General features: G+C 38.3%; 1 pseudogene; it reads left to right on the top strand.

Annotated features, from left to right (window-relative positions):
* Positions 1-2399: 2399 nt before the first annotated feature.
* Positions 2400-8762, top strand: part of LOC121030770 (stathmin-like) — a 25378-nt pseudogene continuing 19015 nt past the window's right edge.

Genomic DNA, 8762 nt, shown 5'->3' with positions numbered 1-8762 from the left:
GGGAGGGGAGGAGGAGGAGAACAACAACAACAACAACACTATTCTCAAATATATAAAAAAAAATTAGAGCTCAAGTATCAAAACTGCTATTATTTCAGATTTGAAATAGATGCTGGGGGCTAAAAAAAATATGGGGAGTACTTTTTTAATAAAATTTTTAAATCTTTAGTATTTGTCACTCTACTTATTTATGAAATAGTAATAGCATTCTGGCAGACTTTATAATTTCTGACTGGTGAATTAACTTTGGCCTTTTCTCCGATAATATAACTGCTATGGAGACCCTATAAATTTGGGGAAATAAGCTCCATTAACATTGAGTAATCCTCCCTTTCAGTCTTCTTAATAATGCACTTCTTGTTGTTTCGTACATATACAAACCAGAAACTCAGTCAAAGCTAGTCTTATATGATAGTTCTAAGGACTAAAAATATTTCTCCAGAGGTTATACAAGGCTGATAGATTCTGCCATTCAGCTTACGCTGTATTTTCCCATCTGGAAGTAAAAAAAGTGGATATGGTATGTATAACATAAAAACTGAAAGACCTTTATTTAATTACTCTGAGAATCTTCTGATAACCCTACAAATATTAGGGATAGTGAACATGATTGTAATCACCTTAAAGGTTTACATATGTATCAATGTCTTTATTTTTTAAGAGTAGCAGAGAACTAAAAACATAATCAAAATTTTCACAGAACACTTCTCTGAAATCCACTCAAGTCTAATTGTTCTCAAAAGGCACATTAGATCAGACCAAAAAGCTTTTCCCAGAGTCATAAACTAAACTAGAAAACAGGATTCCAGACAGTAATAACATAATGAGCAAACTAGCTCTATTTGTGCCAAAATTAATTGAAAAAGTTGTTTGAATTGATTCTTAGCTTGATTTAAGCTACATTTAAACAAACAAACAGGCAAAAAGCAAAACTATATCTAGGTTAGAGTACTCAACTTTAATAAACTTCAAAAGCCATTTTGAATTTTATTACCTTAGTCTCATCTTAAAGATTATGCTATATTTTATCTTAAGGTGTCACGTTTGAAAGGAGAAAAGGAAACTAACATTTATTATGTTCCAGCAAAGGGCCTTTGGAAACTGTGAATTTTCTGGTTTAACCCTCATAACTTCCCTGGAAGGAACACATCATTTTCCAGAGATTTCAAATGAGGGCCTCGAAAAAAATTATACTATTTACCAATGTACCTAAAAACACTGACCTGGGAGCAACAATTTTTCCATAACATAATCTAAGCTCTTAAATGGAAAGATGCCTGAACCAAGTGATTAACTTGGACTTTAGAAGTCATAGGATTGGTCAGCAAGAGCTTGCTGCTGTTCAACAAATGTGTACTGAGGGTCCACAGAGTGGACCTAGGTACTGGGACTAGAGGTAACACAGAGTCCCTGCCCGAAAGGGGCTTATACTGTAGGACACATGTAGAGAATTAGGTAAGGGTTAAGCACTTACTTAGGTCTCCATAAACATCTGGTCCCAGAAAGATTTTCTATCTAACCCAAATTTCTCCCAAGTGCCTTCTAACTATAATTAACTAGAATAGATCCCCACCATGCTTCTGGACTTTAATGTTATCTTCCTCTAAATCTCTTAGAGACCAATATAAACTAACCTCTCTCTGAGCATGGTACTATTTTTAATGACCCCAGCAGCTCTTGGACCTCTTCCCCAACTAAACGATGGCAGGATCCGGTTATAGGAAATGGAGGAAATATAGGAAATGTATGTATGTACTCCATACATCTTACTCCAACTGCAAGAAAGCTTATGCTGCTGCTGATACTATATACAACTTGAGGACTGTATGTAGCAGTGGCTCTATGGCATCACTTGAGGAAAACCTGAATTAGTTCCTTTCCAGTTTCCAAAGAGCTCCTTTATTTGCTTTTAACAGCGCTGGCAACTGCAACTGCAGTCATTCTTTCATTAGATCTAGAACGGAAACGCTGAAAACATAGAAAGCACGCGCTTATTCTTGCCTTCTGTGCCACAGTAGGACATCAGTTATCAACCACAATACCCTCTCCAGGTGAGCGAGGACACTTACCTTAGGGTGCTTCCCAAAACAACATTACAATCCATCTACTGAAGGAGGCTCACAGGCACATCTCTTGTCTAGACAGTGTTTCTAACTGCCACTCACTTACCAGTGTCTGCAAACCCGCTCTTAAATGCAAATATGCAAATTCAAAAGGGAATTGCCATAAGAGATTCCAACAGATTCTGCTGCCAATTAGAGAAAAAGGTGTCTGCTCTGGCTGACCTCAGACTGATACACACAATAAGCAGAGATCTGAAATGCAGTCCCAGACCAGGTCTACTGCCTTCTACTCACACAACTATAACTTCAACCTGACTTAAACATTCCTAATTCAGACGTTTGGTGTGAGGACTTGTCCTGGGGAAGATTTAGGGGAGAGGGGGAAAGGTCAATGCTAGAAAAAATTCCAGCGAGAATAGTGGAAGCCAGCACAAGGAGCAGCTATCCCCACTGTTCAAGCTAAAGAAAGAAATTTCATTTGCCATAGAAGTTAGGCAAGGCACTGTGCCTAACTGACTCTGTCTATAAACAGTCCCCATTCCACTCTACTCTCTAGGCAAGAAAACATTTAATACATTAGTGTAAAAATGTTAAAAATGTAAAATTTCCTCTTTACTTTGGAACTAAAATTTTGATGAGAAAGCCACGAAATTTTGGCAGAACCAGTTACAATTCTCACTAAAAGAAATCTCCATATAAGGATAAGCAAAAAAAAAAAAGCATATGGAAAACTTTAGTAAATGAAAATTCAAGTATTGCCTTTTTGATCACCTCTCCTAATCTCTCCTCCATACTCTTCTGTTTCAGCAATACTGTTGTCCTCGCTGCTGTTTGAACATAATGGACACCCACCTACCACGGTTCCTTTGCACTCTGAGAGTTCCTCTGTAAGCCAGTTCTTTCTTCAACTATCTATGTGGCCCAGTGACTCACTGCCTTCATGCTTTTGCCCACATATATCACCTTCTCATTGAAACCCTCTCTAACAAACTACTTAAAATTAGAATCTATTTTCCCATTGCTTCTCCATCTGGCACCCCAATCCTCCTTATCCTGCTCTATTTTTTCATGCCCTTTATCATGTTATATTAAATTTAATATTGTGCAGAAAATGGCTCACATAGAAGAGCTACTGTTATTGTTCTTTAAAAAGGCTTGCTTGGGGGGCTGGCCCTCAGCTGGCCTGGTTAAGTTGGATTTTGGAATGTTCCCTATTTTATTTACTAATAAGAACCATTTGTATGTCAGGGGCACCAAGCTCTCCTTGCCTATGCGCTTTGTGAAAACGTGTGATTCATGGTGAACAACTGCTTTCTTTCTGAGAGTCTGGAAGTTTGGTAACATGTGGGTGATTGCATAGGGAGAATGCACCTATGTGACTGTCCCATAATAAAAACTCTGGACTCTTGAGTCTCAAGTGAGCTTTCCTGGGCAGAAAACAATGCCATTGCACATGTGTTACTACAAGTCATTGTTAGAAGAACAAGCAAGTTCTCTGTGACATGCCAGCCCATGGGAGAGAGAACTTTGGAAGGCTGTGTCTGGAAACCTCCAGACTCTGCCTGATGTGACCTTTCCCTCTGCGTATCCTGACTTGTATACGTAGCTCTGAGTACAACTGCCTCTGAGTCCTGTGAGTCTTTCCAACAAGCCACCGACCATGTGAATGATCGCGTGACCTTCAAAAAATATGTTCCTTGCTAATGTTTCCTCCCCCATTAGCATGTAAACTCCCCAAGGCAGGAATTTAAAAATCCCTTTAGCCCACTGATATATTATACACCCATATAAAATCCCTTTAGCTCATTTATATATCCCCAGTGCCTAGAACAATGTCTTCCCACATAATGTGTTCAGTAAATATTTGTTGAATGAATGAGTAATAAAGCAAATATTCTTCCATGAAACAGAATTTTTAATAAATAATGAAAATATCAATTTACAATCTCAAAGATATTTAAGAGGACATTGTTTCTATAAAGAAAGAACACTCTACTACCAGGAAAAAAAATGCTTTTAAATTAAAAGCAAGAGCTGAATCACAAACATTATAGTTATGGCAACAGTAGATTGCATACTTCAGAAATACCATAAACATGAATGAGACCACCTAGAGAAATTCTCCTAAACTCAGAAGGAAAGGAGGAAGAGATAAACATAAAAAGTAAGAATAAATGAATTTCAAAAATCAAAATTATAAACATCCAGGGAGAAGAAATCAAGTTATCTACACTAGACATAGTAGACTCACAATAAGCAATTGCTGAATGAACTGAATGAAACAGGAAAACAATCATATTGGTATCAATATATCCTTTTCCTATATAAAAACAAGTGAAGCATTTTAGAAGAAAAGATAGTGACATAACAATTCAATAGACAGGTGAGAGATTATATGTGGGGCAACAAAAAGACCTTCCCAGAAACTCCTTTATTCAGAAAATATAACAATTATGAACTCTTCCTATCATTTATGCAAGGAAATACTCCTGCTGACTACGAAATTAATCAAATAACAAATGCAAGTAGCAGAATAACCAGCATGATATGAAGCCATGAAATAATAAAAGCCTTTCATTAAATTAAGAAGACAGGGATTTAACTGTCATAACTTTATTTAATAAAGTTTGGTCAGGCCCCCCCTCTAATTTTTGTAGGTTCTGGGACAACAGAACAAAAAGAGGCCATGTACCATATTACCAAATAATTAGAAGTTAAAAAAATCAAGCTATCAGGATACAAAATCAACATACAAAAATCTGTTGTATTTTTACACAGTAATAACAAAATCTCAAAAAGACAAATTAAGAAAATAATCCCATTTACAACTGCATCAAAAAGAATAAAATACCTAGGAATAAATTTAAACGAGGAGGTAAAGACCCATGCACTGAAAACTATAAGACATTGATGAAATAAACTGAAGAAGACACAAATAAATGGAAAGATGTTTAATGTTCATGGATTTTAAAAATCAGTGTTATTAAAGTGTCCATACTACCCAAAGAAATCTACAGATTCATTGCAATCTCCATCAAATTCTAATGGCATGTTTCACAAAAATAGAACAATCTTAAAATTTATGGAACTATAAAAAACACCCTCAATAGCCAAAGCATTCTTGAGAAAGAAGTACAAAACAGGAGGCATCATGCTCCCTGACTTCAAGCTATATTACAAAGGCATAGTAATCAGAACAGTATGATGCTGGAATAAAAAGAGGCACAAAGATCAATGGAACACAATAGAGAATGCAGAAATAAACCCCCACATATATGATCAATTAATTCACAACAACAATAAAGGAGCCAAGAATATGTACCAAGGAAAGAGCAGTCTCTTCAATAATGGTGCTGGAAAACTGCACAGCCACTGAAAAAGAAATGCAAAAGAATGACCCAAGCCTTAAAGACAATGAAACCTCATTAACACATGTAAAAAATATGAAGAGTTATATGAACAGAACTAGCAAACACACCACTAATGGTATAAACGAGGACTTGAAATAATGGAGAGATAATTCACGTTCTTAAATAGTCTACTGGATCATTGTATTTTCAACTTGGTTAAGCTAAAGTTCCCAGATGCCTCCTCTCTGTATGGTTCTAAGTTACAAGTGACCAAAAGGAATATTTGAATAGTATTTGAGAGGCAGAAGTTAAGCAGGAGCCATCGGTCTTTGAAACTGGTAACAGTTCTATGAAATGACAGATACAGAGGTTTCAATGAGCTCCAGCTTGCCCCCCCCCCACCCCCCGCTTTTGCTCCACGTCCAGCACTTTTTTCTGACTATTAACTTGCTAACCAATACTGGTTCCGGCCCATTACCAGACACCATCAAATTCTCTCCTCCCTGACTGTTACCCCTTCTATCACGAGGTGGAATTTATTTCTCCACTCTCTAACACTGGGCTAAATTTGTGATGACTTGACTAGCAGAATGCAGTGGAAAGTGATGTTCACAGCCTTGACTCCAGGCTGTAAAACACCTGGGGCTACCATCTTTGCAGTTTTAGAAGCATGCTACCATGCTAGAAGGGAAGTCCAAGGTATCTAGCAAGAGAAAAAGGCCATGTGGACAAGACCTGAGACATCTAAACAACAGTAAGAACTGAGACTGCAAACATGTGAGAGTCCTTCTCGGACCTTCTAGACCAACTGCAGCAGAGCTCCCAGTTGAATATGAGGACATAGGCAACGCCAGCCTATACTGCATGGAGCAGAAAAGAACTGGCCAACTCAGCCTAGTCAGCCCACTGGATAGTGAGAAATAATTGTTCTTGTTTTAAACCACCAAGTTGTATGGTGGCTTATTTCACAGCAATGGGTAATGATGTGGTTTGGAGTACTGGGGCTCAGAGCCAATGGCTAAGAAAGAATTCTGGAGGGGTCTTGGATGCCAAAAGGTGGTTTTTTAAAGCAAGGGGACAGGAGCCATGGGCAGAAAGAGCTGCACTGAGATTGTGAGGAGTAACTGATTATATAAGACTTTCTATCCTCTGGAGGGGAGGGTGATGTTAGGGCTCTCAGAAAATTGAGTCTATAGGTTTCTGGAGATTGCCTTTTTTCTTTTTGATCATTAAGACAGTTGCAAACTCATGGAGGCTCATGTCCTGCATGACTGTGATGTCTACCAGTTGACCATTTGTTTCTTCCTTTCCCTTGTTCCTGGGCAGCCAGAAGTGCCTGAGGAATGTCACACATATCCCCACTGGAGGGGGAGAGGATTGTTAGCTTGTACATCAGGTAACTGAAATGGGGAAACTTATGCTGTAAATATGACAGCACCATTCTACCCCCCTGACCCCCTTTGGGTCTTAATGAAAGCATTCTAAAGGTCATATGTAAGAATATTCAGTGATTTTTTTTAAAAAACTAAAATAATGAGGGGATATTTGCCCTACCAAACTTTGAAACATTTTTAAACTTTAGCAATAAGAAAAAGAATAACAGTTATCATTTACTGAATGTTTACTGTGTCTTAGCCATTGTTTAAAATATTGCCATGACAAATAAATAATGCTATTATTCTTTATGTTTTCAGATGAAAATATGAAAGTAATTTTCTAAGCTTTTATGTTAATAATTGTAAGACACAGGGGTGACTGGGTTGGCTCAGTTGGTTACGCAGCAGACTTCAGCTCAGGTCATGATCTCGCAGTCCGTGAGTTCGAGCCCTGCGTCGGGCTCTGTGCTGACAGCTTGGAGCCTGGAGCCTACTTTGGATTTTCTGTCTCCCTCTCTCTCTCTGCTCCTCCCCTGTTTGCACTCTATCTCTCTCTGTCTCTCAAAAATAAATAAATGTTAAAAAAAATTTTAAAAATTGTAAGACATCAATGCTTTAGCTAAACTAGAATAATAGGAAAGATACTCAATAAAACTGCAAATGTATTGAGTTAGGCCAGGTCGGCCTGTCAGAGTTCATTAAAATAAATTAAATATGTAAGAACACTTGGCCTGTCCAGGCATTGTGCTAAATAATAATCATCAGAACTTAAGAGCCCTCAACCTTTTGAAAAGTTTCCTAAGGGATCTAAGATAACTATGATTCTCACCTAAGGCAAAAAGATCAGGAGAAAAGAATGAAAATCCGTGATTTCAGCCAGTCTGTCATCTTGCTCTGTATAACAGGGTGTACCAGGAAGAGAATCATCAGGGAAGGATAAAGTAAGGTCTCCCCTTAGCATATAAACTTTGCTGTGGGAGGAAAGCCCATCCCTGTTGGCAAAGAGCAGATTTCCTCCACTCATAAATTAAAGCTGGAAAAACCCTTTGAGATCAAAGAGCAATTCAGGGGCGCCTGGGTGGCGCAGTCGGTTAAGCGTCCAACTTCAGCCAGGTCACGATCTCGCGCTCGTGAGTTCGAGCCCCGCGTCAGGCTCTGGGCTGATGGCTCAGAGCCTGGAGCCTGTTTCCGATTCTGTGTCTCCCTCTCTCTCTGCCCCTCCCCTGTTCATGCTCTGTCTCTCTCTGTCCCAAAAATAAATAAATGTTGAAAAAAAAATTTTTTTTTTAAAAAAAAAGAGCAATTCATTCATTTTGCAGATGAAGGAGCTGATGCCCAGTGGGTAATGTGATTTGCTCGGAGTCATTCACTGGTGCCAGAAACGTTCCCCAGTCCCCAACTCCCACTCCACTCCAGATTGATTCTTTCTCTGTATCCTTTCTGCACCAAACCCACTTAGAAACACCCATCTCCAGCCCCAACCACTTCACTGTATGAACAGACAGTAATTTAAACAAGGAAGACAGCAAAGGTAGTGGCCGTCTTGTTCACTTTCTTAGCATCTAGCTCTATTCTTCTCCATGGAATAACACTCAAAGAGCACTGATGGAGCAAAGGAAGTGAAATGCGTATTAGCCAACAATTATCTTCAACTCTCCTCCATAAAGGCAAGCTATGTGTAAAAATACTTCTGTTGAATATGTCAATCATCTGTTAACACCCAAGTATTCATTTCTATCTATGTTAATCAACTGTAAGACAAAAATAATGTTATTCTTTGAAAGTAAAGATTTGTTTTTCTGGCATAATTATGATTTTGCTTTCATAATTAATATAGTCATTATATAGAAGGAGTTGCTTATTTTCATTTATCACCAAGAGGGCAAGATGTTTACTTATAAATAATGATTAGAAAGCTCTGAGGTGGGCAGCCTGCACTTTGCCTGAAGTGTCATTTCATCTGCGGGAATATG

This window comes from Herpailurus yagouaroundi, unplaced genomic scaffold, assembly GCF_014898765.1.
Source record: "Herpailurus yagouaroundi ecotype Mexico unplaced genomic scaffold, PumYag 140, whole genome shotgun sequence".
NCBI classification, from domain to species: domain Eukaryota; kingdom Metazoa; phylum Chordata; class Mammalia; order Carnivora; family Felidae; genus Herpailurus; species Herpailurus yagouaroundi.
The sequence above is the reverse complement of the archived record's forward strand: the minus strand, read 5'-3'. Positions and strand labels throughout refer to the sequence as shown.